Source organism: Zalophus californianus, chromosome 7, assembly GCF_009762305.2.
Source record: "Zalophus californianus isolate mZalCal1 chromosome 7, mZalCal1.pri.v2, whole genome shotgun sequence".
NCBI lineage: Eukaryota > Metazoa > Chordata > Mammalia > Carnivora > Otariidae > Zalophus > Zalophus californianus.
The window spans coordinates 84,811,337-84,827,115 of NC_045601.1; the positions used below are offsets into that span (position 1 = coordinate 84,811,337).

Sequence of the window (15,779 nt, forward strand, 5' to 3'; positions counted from 1 at the left end):
GCCTACAAAACCTAAGTCAGTCCTCGTAGAAGCAAAGACATATCTCAGAAATTGGAGCAGCGATTTAAATTAAAGTCCTCCTCAAGCTGGATTCTCTACATGTGGATAGGAATATCTGAAGAGTGTACAATCAAGTTCTAAATGTTATATTTTGGTGTAGGGGCTAGAGGAGTTTTAAAATGAGTCTGCTCTCCACTAAGAACCATCACTATTACTCTCACCTACCTCCTTCTTGATGCCTCAGAATTCCCTCTTGGAAACTGGAGAACAGAAGATTCCCCGGATCCACCTGTATCTAAAATTCTATCACGCTACAAGTGTGCACTGGAGCGGTGGGCTATCACAGAAGCCTCCCCAGGTGGTTGAGGGACCAGGTGGCAAAGAGCAGCCAGGCTCTGAAAAAAAGGGAAGGGTATAAAGTTTGAGAAGGCCTGTTCTTCAGACATGGAACAGATCCAGCATAAGTCACAAATAAGAGAAGTTTGAGAAAGATGATAAAGAAGCCATGCTTTCATCGTATCCATTCAACAAATTTATTAAGTACTTCCTCACCTTGCCATGTGCTTGGAACACACAGTAGGATACAGGCAGGTGGAGTCCCTGCTTTCACCTTTCTTACCGTGTAGTAAGATACAGACAAGCAAATGTGAGGCAGATTCAACAAAGTAGATATTGCTGGGTGGTAAGGTCATGGGTGCTGTTTATGATTTTATGATGAATTCCCTGTGTTTTGTAAGTTACAAACACATACAACAATAAAAATGTATTTTTTGTAATGAAAATAGTTTTTTAAAAAAGAAGAAAATATATTTTAAAAAGCTACTTCACATAAATAGTAGAGTTTATGTTTAGCAGGGTGGTATTATAAAATCCTTTGAGAGTTAACAGAGGAGCTACCTGAAGCTCAGGTTAAGTAGCTTATTAAGATCACAGAACTATAGTGAAAAACTAGAACACAGCGGCATGCAAAGAAGTACATCTTACCAAAGTTTTGTTTTTTGTTTTTCTTTTTTAAGCAGGAGAGCTAGGATTAAAGCCTAAATCCTCTAAGGCTCCAAATCCCAGGTCCTTTCTACCACCTGACAGGGCCTACTAATAACTGCAATATGCAATCTGAAGGATCAAGGTAAGAACTGCAACATACTCAGTCATAAAAAATGAAATGGAAGAAACCTATGTAAGAAAAACATCCTCAAAAATTTGAGTCTTATTGTCTTCCTTTCACTCTCTTCTATCCCTCTTCCTTTTAATTCTTTTTTTTCCTATTTACATTAAAGACATATTCTTAAATAGTATTTGGAAAAGAAATAAAGGGAAAAATTACATATTCCCACTATACTAAAATGACTACTGCTGATAATATGGAATGATTCCTTTTAAATTTTTTTCCTAGAGTTAGTCTTTTAAAAAAGATTATAATTATAGTGATACCTAATTATAAACCTTTGGTGGATTTCTGCTATAATTACCCAAAATTAATATTAAAAATTTAGCCAACAATAAGGGAACATCCCCGAACTAAAAGAGTAATAAATATATCAGATAAACAATCTTAGATCAACATTTCCTTAAGTGTATGCCATAAAACACTAGACACCTGAAATGTTCATTAAGAAAAAGGTTTAGTGGTAAATGAAGTTTAGGGAACATTTCAGAGTCTCATCCCATTTTGGAGATTCACCATGCACTTTGCAAAAATCTGAGAGAAGCAGTGTTTAAGAAAGGAAAAAGTTCTTTAAATTTTATTTAACTCAACACTTCCTAAGTTTATTTGCACATAGAAATTTAAAAATATATATTACACTTATTAATGTCTTTTGGAATAGGAACAAACTTTGGGATACACTGCACTGACTTCTCTAGTTAATTCCAGTGCTAGATTTTAAAGGACAACATTATTAGACTTGGTTACCTTGCCATGCAGTCGCCAATAGGAAAAGACACTGGAAGACAAGGAGCTTCCAAGATCAGCGAGGCCAGAAGTGAGAGGGCAAGTGGGGGACAGCCAGGAACTCTGCACTTCGAAACTACACCTAGAAATTAAGCATTCAGAACTCCATCCCCCAATATCTTTGAAGTGTCGGTTTAACATAACATTTCAAAATTCTAAATTTTCCCTGTCAGAGATGTCAGCCAGTGGAAGAAGCCTGGAGAAATCACTAGCAGAAGGTGAACCACTGACATTATTTGCTGATTCTTCCTTTCTTCTTGACATTTCCTTGACAACTTAAAAGCATTCTTATTTTGTTTCATCCTATTCCTATCTCTACATTCAAGTAGATCCTACAAGGAAAATATCTCATGTCTTCTTTCCTCTCTACTCTTACTGTCTCATTATTCATTTAATAATTCTCTTTTGGGCACCTATTCCATTCTTAGTAGACATTTACAAGAAACATGGTATCTGCCCTGAAGAAGCCCACACCGAATGCGGGAGACTCATTCAAGTGTTATCATCTCTCACCAATATCACTGTATTCTGTCTTTCCTGCCTTCAGGCCAGCACACCCTCTAAAATTCCCATGCTTAGCTATTCAAAACCCAAATCTGATCATGTCACCCTCTGTCCTAAAGTCAAATAATAGCTGCCTAATGTTATCTATGTACATTTAGATCAAATTACAGGAAAATGTCAATATTCCTATAAAGATGACAATTTCATGGGGTTCAACACAATAAAGTGAAATTTCCATTTTTCCCCTTGTTGGCTACCACATTATATGAAAATCCTGAGAAGGATCTTTTCCAAATCTGAAAGGCATGTTAGTATCACCAGACTTAAAATACAGTCTATGAGACATGCATAACATCTGCTTTATGAGCCCTAAATCAAAAACCATAGGGCACACTCTCCAATTACTGGCAGTGATTTAAAATGTAGATGCTTCTCACATGGGCAACTCTGGTTTGCTCTAGGTAAATAGCAGCATCAACTCCTGCTACACGTACCTTTAACCCAATAAATTTCCTGCATGTTCCAGCTTTTTCCTTCATGTTCTACTTCCTCATTGGGTTATTGTGAGAATTAAACATAAAAGAAATAATCTATGTAAAGTAGGTGACAAATTACATTTGCTATTAGCAATAGGCCTGACAAATTCTCACTTTTGCAAAAAACCTTCATTTACAACCCTATTGAAAGTAATCTCTCCCTCTGCACTGTTCTCCTAGCATTTCCTTTGTATCTCTAATAAAGTACATATCAGGGTCTATCTTGAGTTAGAATTATTTATGCATGTGTCTATTTTCTACCATGGATTATGGAACCCTTCTGAGCAGGGATCATATTTTATTCATGTGTCTCACCTATATTGGGCAGGGGGCCTTGCACTGTGAAAGCAATTTTGCCATGCATAAAGCCCTATCAATTTGATAATGATTTACATGAAACATATGCTGAATTGTATTGAATTCTTTGTTAGTGAGGGTCAATACCACTCCTCTCTGGGAACAATGTTCATGAAGTTAGAAGTTAGGAAATTCTTCTTTCAATGAGAAGGCTTGCCTGGATGGCAGAAATGTGGAGCCCAAATGCAGCTTCTTATTGTTCTCCCTAGAACAATTCCACTTTCCTAAAGGTGGAATTATCTTTCTGCCTTAGTCATAGTGTAAGTAAACACAAGTCATCTTGCCTAATGAGACATCCATTTCCTCTTTTACGGATTCTTAGACAAAGGCATGAACGCATAAGACTCCCAATTATCTAAGTAACTGGGGCAGTGAAGAGTTAAGGAAGTATTCCAGGAAATTCGTGGTCTAGGACTTCTTTTTCAGTGTTTTGAGAACACAAAGCTTTTGAGAAGAGCAAACCATGGAGGGCTATTCCTGTGAATGACTTCCACTCTCTTTCCAAGACTTCCATTCACACTTCAGGAGAATGAAATCCAGAGAAGTGAAGAAACATGCTCAAAAATTATATGATGAGGGGCGCCTGGGTGGCTCAGTTGGTTAGGCGACTGCCTTCGGCTCAGGTCAGGATCCTGGAGTCCTGGGATCAAGTCCCACATCAGGCTCCCTGCTCAGCAGGGAGTCTGCTTCTCCCTCTGACCCTCTTCCCTCTCGTGCTCTCTGTCTCCCATTCTCTCTCTCTCAAATAGATAAATAAAATCTTTAAAAAAATTATATGATGAAAGGAAATATTTCTGTTCTGTGATGGATTTAGGCCAACCTCTATGGAAAGCAAGGGGTCAGTCTGAGATAGTTCCAGAATCTTCTAATTTTAGATATCATACATTTCTAATCCCATGGGTTATCTCACCCTTGCTGTCAAAAAACTGACAGAGGAGAATCCAGGATAGACAGGAGAGTAAAATTGTAGCTTTAAATGCTGTTCTATGAAATGCTGCTCCTGGTGGTTTCCAGGAAGCCAGGAAGGCATTAAAACTTAAGAGACTGCTATGGAGAAGGTCACCTTGAAGCTCAAGTTTTGAGAGCAACATATGCTCTTTTAGCCCTTGGGGGATATAATCTTTTTTGTTCTATGGAACTTGCAGCTAATCGGACCAACTTCAAGATGCTAGGCAACCTTGACTCAACTGACATGGAGCCAGAGGAGCCACGGACAGGAAAACATCCGTTTTATCTCCTTCCTCTTCATCACACTATTTGCTCACCCTGTCAGCTGTGCCCGAATCAAACCTCTTTAATGGTTTAATCAAACCTCACTTCCCCATTTAATTACCTCCCTATCACAATCTGCCCTTTGTTTCTGCTTTCCATGATCAGCCTTACTATCCTTCCCTGCATAAATCTAGCCATATCCAGACAATTTCAACCATACCCGTTACCTGTTCCAAAATATAGAAAGGCAAAGAAAAACTCCTTGACCTCCCAAATCACAGATGGCAGAAAATCACATGTGTTAAAATTAACTAAGTACAAATTAACTTTATCAGAGGCAGTAGAATGTTGTGGTTAAGAGGGAAAACTCTGAAGCCAGACTGTCATACAAATCCTGGTTCTACTACTCATCACTTAACCTTTGCGTACATCAGTTTACCCAGTGTTAAAGTGAGAATGGTATTGATACCAACTGCATTAGTTAGGATAGTGAAAAAATAACAGCCACCTAAATGAAAATAGAAGTTTACTTCTCTCTGATGGCGTGTAGGGCTGATGAGGAGGCTGTGAGACTTATTAGGCTCCTCTGTTGTATTCTGCTCTTCTTAAAAATGTGGCTTCCATCTCATGGACCATGATGGCTACTCCAGCTCCCACCTGGCTAGATGTCCACACTGTAGCCAGCAGGAGAGGAGTAAGAGAAAAAGGAGTAGGCCCTCATTTCCATTAACAGTATGATCGAGAATTTCCCCCAACTCACTTCCACTCACATCCCATTAGCCAGAACCTACTCAGTGGCCACATTTAGTATCAAGAGACGCCATATGCCTTTTGCTGAAACTTCTATTACTATATCAAAACAGGAGAATAAAAACTGGTGAGAAACCCAGTAATCTCTGCCACACCAATGCTGTAGAGTTGTGTAGATTAAATGAATCATACATGTAAAGCACTTAAAACAGTCTAGAACATTGAAAATCCTTGATGATATTAGCTATTAAAATAATAATACTATTAGTCCATTATTATGTCTGTTTCTTCTCCCTGCTTTTGTACTATATTTTTGTGGAAAGTGAGACTCATGTGAAATATTTAGACCCTTTAAAAATAACTATTAATATGAAATGCATGCTAATTTTTTAAAACTAAAATAAGTGAAAGTAAAAAGAACAAAATAAGGGGTGCCTGGGTGGCTCAGTTGGTTAAGCATCTGACTCTTGGTTTCGGCTCAGGTTGTAATCTCAGGGTTGTGGGATCAAGCCTGGTGTAGGGTTCTATACTCAGTGGGGAGTCTGCTTGGGATGCTCTCTCTCTATCCCTCTCTCTCTGCCCCTCCCCTGCTTGTACACACACACACATACCCTCTCTCTAAAATAGACAAATCTTTAAAAAAATCTTTAAAAAAATCTTTAAAAAAAGAACAAAATAAGAACTACCCATCAAAACTTTCAGTATAAAGATCTACATAATTATAATAGGAACAGTTTTGAGCAATAGAATTTTTTAGTATTTTCAGAAAATCTATATGTAAACGTCAAAGTATTAACTAGGAAATTAGAAAATTGTGGAATTCAGAAAAATCAATGTTTGCTTTGTCATATGTTTGAAAGGAACTGAATTTCTTAACAAACAGAAATGGCAAATATTGAGCTATTTTCTTGACAAAAGATCAAGGGATTTAATTTGTTGGTCAAAGAGTTGACTAACACTTAATGGGTACTTCTAAGAGAATAAAGAGACTCTCCTAACCAAAGTGTGGAAACAGAAGTAAAACAAATGAAGGCAATCTTTTAAACCAACAAGTGGCAAAACTTTGGCTAATATCAGATATGTGTAAAGCAGAGGCTTTTCTCATATAAAAACTCATTAAGTTTTTAAGGTTATCACTAGCTCTTTGGGACAGTACAGAAAGCTGATTTCTGTACCCAATGGATGAATTTATACTTTTTATATTGTCTATTATCATGGAGTTTTATTACAATATTGCAGACTTAGAGAGAACAGAGTACTGGTTTTGGAATTAGATCATCTGGGTTTATATCCTAGCTTTACTTATTGACTGTATGACCTTGAACAAGTTACTCAACCTCTGCATGTATTAGATTTGTCGTCTGAAAATAGGAACAATAGTAATACATGCCCCATAGAGTAATTATGATGATTAATTAAAATAACATGCATAAAGTTGTTAGAGCAGAAGCATTCAGGAATTGTTAGCCATTTAATTATTAATATTACCCAAGTCTTTTAAATGTTTTACAGCATTACAGGGGTGCCTGGGTGGCTTAGTCAGTTAAGCATCTCTCTTCGGTGCAGGTCATGTTCCGAGGGTCCTGGGATTGAGCCCTATATCCCCCACGTCAGGATCCCTGCTCAGAGGGGAGTCTGCTTTTCCCTCTCCCTCTGCCTGCCCCTCCCCCTACTTGTGCGCTCTCTCTCTCTCTCTCTCTCTCTCTCTGTGTCAAATAAATAAATAAAATCTTTTTAAAAAATTTTTACAGCATTACAGACGTTAACTTCTTACTTTTATATAGCTTTACCAATCACAAAATTCTGCTATCTCCACTGTCTTATTTGATTGTCACTATTTTGTCACTACAGTTCTCAATTAGGGGCATTATCCCCATTTTAGAGGCAAGGAAACTAAAGCTAAAAGAGAGGAAATAAATTACCCAAGATTGTGGACCCTCCAAACCAATGGGCCCAAGTCAATGATTTGGTACTCTTGCAGGTTAGCTTACCTCTGTTTTAATCAGAGGAACACTGGTGGTGATGATACATGAACCTTAGGTCATATGGTCCAAACAACTCTTCTATGGACCATGACACATGGCCATGCCTTCCTTGACACCCCTGATTAGGTCAGGGAGAGCACATGACTTTAGGGCAGTGAGAAAGCTCTGCCCCAACAAAGATGACAGTCACTTTCTATTTTCTCTTTTGGAAATTTGAGCATTTCTAGCATTTCTGATGACTGGTGTTAGAAAGAGCTTCACCCTACCCCATAATCTTCATCACTCCTACCTCAATTTCTTAAAATGGACCTTTTCTTAATAATGAAAACTCCGTTTTAAAGACTCTCTTTAAACATGATTGTTACCCTTAAGCCCCATCTAAACACAAATTTTAAGATGCCACTGAAAGGAGACTTGAAAGTTCTTACCAGAAACAGAAACTGAGAAGCATATGGAGGGAGGCCAGGGGTGCCCAGGGAAGGGCATGATTCTCATGAACACTGCCTAGTACTGATGTAGCTATTCCTGGCTAGCACAGTAGCAGTTCCAAGAGCAGGGTGAGTTTCTAAATCATGGTAAAGGCAAAGATCAACAAAATCTTACTTTCTATTGACAAAAGTTCACTTAATTCTAGATTCTAACACAGTGTTGAATCCTGCTTATTTGGGAATCCACAAGTCTTCCTTAAGACCCCCTGTGGGTCTCTTTTGTAACTACATGAGTGTCTCAGAGTAACTCACTGGTGTCTCTGTTTCTTGCAACCAAAGACTAACACAAGGAGATATGTAAAGTATCAATTAAGATCTCTGTTAGGATTTTGAAACAAAAACACCCTATATTTTACATATGAAACTGTATGGACAGAGATGCACAGAAAGCTCGTCGGCAATGAGAGTGAAGAATGAGGCAGAGGTACAGAGAGAACTAGAAAAAGATGCAGAGTCAGAATCCCTTAGTTCAGCTGTTCCTTCCCTTGAGTTTTCTGAGACATCCAGTGGCCCTATAGCAAATTCTTTTTCCCCCCAAGCTAGCTCAAGTTAGATTTCTGTAGTTTGCAACCCAAAATAGAGCTAATGTCTATATTTCTCATCCCAGAATTCTTTGGGAGAATTCAACTGGATGTATAATTCAAATATGAACACACAGATATATGACACCAAACAGGCTATCTTAGAAGTTTAGGAAAGCATTAGGTCACACTGAAAACCCAGCATTTAACCTTAACTGCCTGGTTTTGAAAAGATAGTCACGCACACCAGTGCTATTCAACTAAGGCAACATAATTATTGTTAGAAAATGTTCCATGAATATTGTAATGTTTCTGAGCAAAGAGCACTGGCACCTGGGTTAAAGGATGATTGAATAGCAACCCTAAATATAGAGCCCTCCAGAGAGCTAGAGAAATTTGTCTCCCTGGAGCTATTTGCTTACATTCCAGTGTGGTGAAGGTAATGAGGTAGAAACCTTCCCCTCCTCAGAGATCATTTGTTTACATTCCAGAGCAAAGCCCCTTCACCCCCACTCTGTCTCTTTCTCTTCCCAGAGAGGATGATGGGAAGACATGCTAGCTGGCCTATATCCTAGATAAGATTGAGTTTCACAATGTTTTCCTCTCCTGTGGTACCTATGCAGGTCCACCTGGTTCTCCCAGAGCTGTCATGTGGGCATGTGGGAAACTGACACAAGATGCTCTGTGAAGAAATAAGAGATCTATTTTCTGATCCAGCCAGAGATCTTGTGTTTCTACCAATTAGTACATATATAATTATATAACTATAACTATACATATATAGTTTAATATATAAATATATAATTTAATATATAAAACTAAATATACAACTTGTTAACTTCTAGGTAGGGTAATATCTCAAATTTTGCCCAGTTTCAGACTTAACACTATATCCTAGATTGCCCAAGATAATCCTAGTTTACATTTACTATACGGAATAATCATTAATAGACCTCATCTTATTCTCAAAACTGTCCCTGTTTGGGAGGTAAATCATTTATGTTCACCCAATATACAACTCATAGAATCTCAAGAGGTATCCTTCAAGAAGTGCAATATTACCTAACTTTTTGCAGTTTTTGATACTGGTGAATCATTCCTTTAATTTACCAACTCAGGTTACTCTGCCATTAGGTTATAATGCCAACTCAGGTTATATTGCCACTGAAATAGTAAGTGTCCCTTGAGGCTTCTCCCTCTCAATTCCTCTAGAACTTGGTACCTGTGTTGAAGCATACATCTTCTGCTTTGTCTTGTAGCATATTTACGTTTACTATACTATACTTGTCCGCAATATTTTTCTTCATATATGTGTCCACTGACTAATCTGGAGTTAAACAAAAGAATAAAATATCTCTTAGATAAGGCAAATAATTATCCCCAGGTTCAACTGCTTAAAGGTTCAGGTTGTTTTCAGGTTTACTAAGAATATGGTTTACCTATGCCCAAGCTGTATGGCAACAACTCTCATGCGGCAACTTAAACAGGACTGATAATTGGTTTTCCTTGACAAATGGAAGACCGAGACACAACATTAAGTCATTTATCCCAGGTTAATAGCAAAAGGGAAAACAAAACTACAAAATACAGCTACTGGAATTCCTGTTCAGCATTCTATCCTCTGTATGACTGTGTTTCTATTTTGCGTGTTTACTCTGTGGTGTAATGTATTTTTTTGAAAGATTTTATTTATTTATTTATTTATTTATTTATTTATTTATTTATTTATTTGACAGAGAGAGACACAGAGAGAGAGGGAACACAAGCAGGGGGAGTGGGAGGGGGAGAAGCAGGCTTCCCACAGAGCAGGGAGCCTGATGCGGGGCTCGATCCCAGGATCCTGGGATCATGACCTGAGCCAAAGGTAGCCACTTAATGACTGAGCCACCCAGGTGCCCCGGTGTAATGTATTTTATTGTGTAATGTGTATAATGTATTTTATTCATTATAAGACACTGTTCTGAAATAATGGTCCTGCTGTCTAACACAACATTAATAATAATTCATTCGTAAGGACCATGTTTTATTTATAATATTGATTTTATATGTATTCATATATATGTATATATTAATATTCTGGAAATACACAGATAGGTCCAGAAATAGAAGTTTTTGTTCAAACTTAGTATGGAAATGCATTTAACTATATTACAAAATTACCTACCACTGGAAGACAGTATACTCCAGACTCAAATTACAAAACTAATGTATATTAAAGTAAATTTAATTTAAATTACAAAGTTTTCTACAACTGGAAAAGATCCTAGTTCAGTCCCCTTAAATTGCAAAAATAGTGTTTTCCCTTTGCCATTCATTCACAAACAAAATAATTTAACTTTCTCCCAGACAACCGTATAGGTCCCAGTGCCTGCCTGCCTATCTATTATCTATCTATCTATCTATCTATCTATCTATCTATCTATCTATCATCTATCTATTTCCTTCTTATATTTATGAGAGAAGCTACCTATTGGTAATGGTTCATTTATATTCTTTTACTCTGAACTTCTACTTTTAAATCCAATTCTTAACTACCACCATAACTGCTACCACCCCCTCCTCCTCAGTCCCTCCCACACTAGTCTGTTCCTTGACATATTTTCCTTGCAGTGATGATCCTGTTCCTTGTCCTTCATTGGTCTTTATTCTGTAGGCTCTTACCTGCTGTCATCTGCTAGACCCAGTGTCTCCTCCAAAGATCTTTTCCACAACTCTTCACGTCCCAGTCTAGGCCTCTAACCAGTCACACAGACCTCATCAGGAAATTCAGCATCCTATTTATTACTTTATCCTGCAGAGTAATTTTCTCTTTATTGGTCTTTACCTTTTCAACCCAAATTAGGCATCGAGTCTTTTTTTATCATTATTATTTTCATATTAAAAGGAAACATAAATCATCTTCCCAAATTAAAAGAGCAATTATGTTCAGGGGTAATATTCAAACTTTTTAGCAGAAAAAATGACAAAGGTACCAAGCTACCAGAACTGACCGTAGCGAGGCTGCAACTCTGCATATGTGTTGCCGAAGTGAGCACAGTGAGGCTGCAACTCTGAGTGACAATCCAGTGGGAGAGGGATTCCACTGACCTCTTAAAGCAGGGATTCTTAAATGTGGTTGCATATTAGAATCACCTGGGGAGCTTTTCAAGCCCATCAATGATTGGCCCCAACCCCAGTCCAGTTGAATTGGAATCTCTAAGGAGAGGGTCCAGTGTTGGTATGTCTAAGAAACTTTGCAGCTGATTTTTTTTAAATTGTGAAATGATCACTACAATAAATCGAGTTAATATCTATCCCCATAAATAGCTAACAGAATCTTTTTCTTTTGATGAGAACTTCTAAGATCTCTCTCGGCCACTTTCAAATAAGCAGTACAGTATTATTAACTACAGTCGCCACTTTTGCAGCTGATTTTAATGGGCAGACAGGGCTAACAACTACTGGGTTAGATGAATGAAATATGTAGCCATGACTATTACTGCTCAAACTGTAGCCAGTTTTTGACATGGTTTTTCTTCTGTTCTTCTGAGGCCCAGAGGGGTGAAGTGAATTGACCATATTCAACACCAGAATTGGTGGCTAAGAAGAAACTTTTATCTTGATCCTCTGATCCCCAGTCTTCTTTCCCCTGTGCCAGGCCCCTACAATATACACTTAGCATGCTGCAAAAAATACCTATTTTGTTACAGTAGCCACTTGTGATTAGTCACATGACTCCATGTATACTTAGTGACCTACTTTCTTGAATGCTCATCAAAGGCAGTTGTTGAGGATGAATAGGTTATAGTCCTGATTGGTCTGGCTGTTTAAGATCCACCGTGCCATGCCTTGCAATAAGTAGGTAGTAGTGTTATTGTCGTAATTGTCATTACAAACTGATGAAACCAAAGTACAAACAGAGAAGGAGTACAAAGCATAGCAGGAAGTACTCCGTGATTCTGATCTCATTGCAATATCCAAATGCTGTCTTGTATCAAGAGGCATCTGTGGGAATGCAAGTGAGCAATATTTACAGCATCTGTGTAAGGGGATGGCAGAACTGGTAGCACAGGTTCAGAATGAGTAGAGAAAAGCTGTGTTCAGTTTGTTCCCTTATCTTACAGATGGAGCCAAAATCATGCAGTGAGTTGAGATGCAGAGCTACAGTTAGAAATTGGGTAGCCTCATCATCAGTGGAGTTGGTAAAGTATTCCAGTACTCTCCTTCGAAGAGCCCCCATAACAATATAAATTTACAATTGTTTTGGACATACATAGGAATAAGATTTCTAGTAGACTAGTAACTAATACAATTCTGAATTTTGAGGGTAAAATCCTGTACTCTAGGGGTGCCTGGATGGCTCAGTCAGTTAAGTGTCTGCCTTCGGCTCAGGACATGATCCCAGAGTCCTGGGATCAAGTCTCACATCAGGCTCCCTGCTTAGCAGGGAGTCTGCTTCTCCTCCTCCTTCCCACTTGTGCTATCTCTCTCTCTCTCTCAAATAAATAAAATCTTTAAAAAATAATAATTAATTAATTAATTTAATTTAATTAAATCCTGTACTCCGGTTCTTCCTATGTCAGTTTTGGATGTTATAAAAACAACCCAATTAAAAAATATTTCATTATAGCAATCTAGCAGTCTTGTTTGCCATATACCTAGCAGTGTGCAGAGCTTTTCTCTCCCTGAAAACAAAGATCTCATAACCAGTAATCATCAATGTTAACAGGCACTTGCTGTAATATTTAATTTATAGGAGAAAAAAAGAAAGAAAGAAACTCCAAACTGCAGCCTTAGGCTAGCAGTCTGTAGCTCAGCCTCTCTGCATTTTAACCAGCCTAAAGTATTAAATATTTAGGCTCAAGGGATCTGTGATAGTTTAGACCCAGCTGTAATATTGGTTTACAGTCAGGAAAAATAACTTTCCACCTCAGAAGCAAAATTAAAGTAACAATCATTAAACTGTATAATTGAGCATTGTAACTTTGAACTACAATTCAAATAGAGGTGTATGTTTTCCCATTGTTTCAAATTGTCAATAATTAAAGTCATCATTAATGTAGTTTATGTAGCAACCACTGAATAATCCAAGAATGGGAATGCCTAATAAACTGTATAAATGTATTTTATTGATGCACATTTTTTTACATAACTCTATGTGTACATATAAATATACCTCATTAATCTAGATACCACTAATTTATAGAGTGTATTAATACAGACACTGGGTATTTTTGAAACAGTTCAGACACAGAATCTCTGTTTGGATTAATGATGAAGCATTCAAATGAATTGAGTGCTGAAAGGGAAAGAGGAAGAAGCTCATTGTCTTAAAGATTCTTTTAGGTTAGATTTTTATAACTGGATTATTATTTTGAAATTAAAGTGTTAATTGCAGTGTATGTTGAAAGTCACTGAATGAAAAGTATTTCGGAGGCAGAATAGCATAGTTGTTAGAATGAACCTATCAGGATTGAATCCTAGCTCTGCCACTCACTTAGCTGGGTAAGCTATATTTAATGAAATACTGCTTTAATGAACAAAAGGGGGAAAGTACTTGCAATTCAGGCTGCTCAAAAATCTTGATCACATGATTACCATTTACATAGTCTTATCTAGACTCTGATTCAAGTAGACAATGATTCATTAAATAATAGAACCCAAAAGTATCCCTGATACTCAGGTTTTGATCCACAAATAATCTCCATCACTCATTCAAAGCTATCCTAAAACAAGGCTGCCTGTGAGATAGAAAGGTAGGACTTGGGGCCTACAAAGGCTTGAAGAACCATGCAATTTTGGCAAGTCTTTGGACATCTCTGAGCTCCACTGTCCTTCACTAGTAAAATGAAGATAATACCAACTCTTATGTTTGTTGGAAGGATTCAATTAAACAAAATAATGCTTTGATAAATGGTAACTTTTATTGATAGGAAGGTAATGATATCAGCATAATTTTTAAAACAAACATTTGATCTAAGAGAAAATGTTTTTTTTTTTTTTTAGTTTTATTTATTTATTTGAGAGAACACAAGTAGGGGGAGTGGCAGAGGGGGAGGGAGAGCAGATTCCCCACTGAGCAGGGGGCCTGATGTGGGGCTCGATCCCAGGACCCTGAGATCATGACCGGAGCTGAAGGCAGACGCTTAACTGACTGAGCCACCCAGGTGCCCCAAGAGAAAATGTTTTAATAGTAATCATTTGAACATAACTAGGGTCTTGAAATTCAGATAATCAACTTTTTTTTTTTTTTAAGGTGAATGCAGAAGGATCTTTTGACTTATTCTAGGGTTGTTTTGTTGTTGCTAAATAAGCTATATTATTCATAGTCTTTGAGGGTCCAAATTCAAAAGGTAAATAATTTGCTCCAAACCACACAACTAGGTAACATCCCCAGTGTATTAGGGTTCTCCAGAGAAACAGAACCAATAGGAGATACATACATGTACACATTTGTTATAAAGTGTTGATTCAAGTGATTATGGATCCTGAGAAGTCCCACAATCTGCCCTCTGCATGCTGGAGACCCAGGAAGGGTGGTGGTCTAGTTCAAAAGCCTGAGAGCACAGAAGTCAATGGTATAGATTCCAGTCCAAGTCTGAAGCCCTGAGAACCAAGAGTGCCAAAAGTAAGAGCAGGTTAATGTCCCAGCTCAAGCAATCAGGCACATAGTGAATTTAACTTTCCTCTGCCTTTTTGTTCTATTCAGGTCCTCAACAGATTGGATGATGCTTACCCACACTGGGGACTGTAATCTGCTTTAATCAGTCTACTGATTCAAATGCTAATCTCTTCCAGCAACACCCTCACACATACCTAAAAGTCATGTTTATCCATCTATCTGGTCATCCCTAGGCCCAGTCAAGTTGACACATAAAACTAACCATCACACCAAGTGTCTTGATGGCCAAGAATCAAAAATTTGATAAGGAATCCCCTAATTCCTCCTCCTTTTGGTTCCTTTTATTTATTCCAATAGCAGAATCATATTTTCAAATGAAATCTTACTTGCAATCACAGAAAAAGTTGGAAGGCATCTTTTGCTTCCATCAACCCTCTGAGACCTCCTGCCCTTGAGACATCTTTCTGAGGAACCCTCAGGCTCTGTGTAATACAGATTGAAAACCATTCTGTTCCACATTAATGTAGTTTCTACAGTCTATTTGAGAAAAGTAATTAAAGAATTGAATATTCTTATTCACATTTGAAAGTAATAAATCTATTTGGACATAATGCTAAATTTAGCAAGGCTTCTTTTATTATTAATTATTGAAGGAATATCAGATACATGTATTAAACTTACTAAAAGGCTTGTTCTTCATGGAGCTTTTATGATAAAATAGGACAAAACGTGATAAAAATCTAACAAATTTAGGCGTGAATACATTTTTTTCCTGTGTCTTTCCAGCACTTTAATATCTTTTATGCCATATTTTATTTCTCCTGAAAAAATGCTGATTAGAATATCATAATATGAGAATATATGTATACAATTA

General features: G+C 37.5%; 1 long non-coding RNA gene across 1 annotated transcript in view; it reads right to left on the bottom strand.

Moving 5' to 3' along the window:
• Window positions 1-235: 235 nt before the first annotated feature.
• LOC113926713 overlaps window positions 236-15,779 on the bottom strand; it is a 139,123-nt gene continuing 123,579 nt past the window's right edge. Inside the window, exon 3 of the long non-coding RNA XR_003521401.2 lies at window positions 236-395. This is a non-coding gene — a long non-coding RNA (uncharacterized LOC113926713). The remainder of the gene's footprint in view (window positions 396-15,779) is intronic.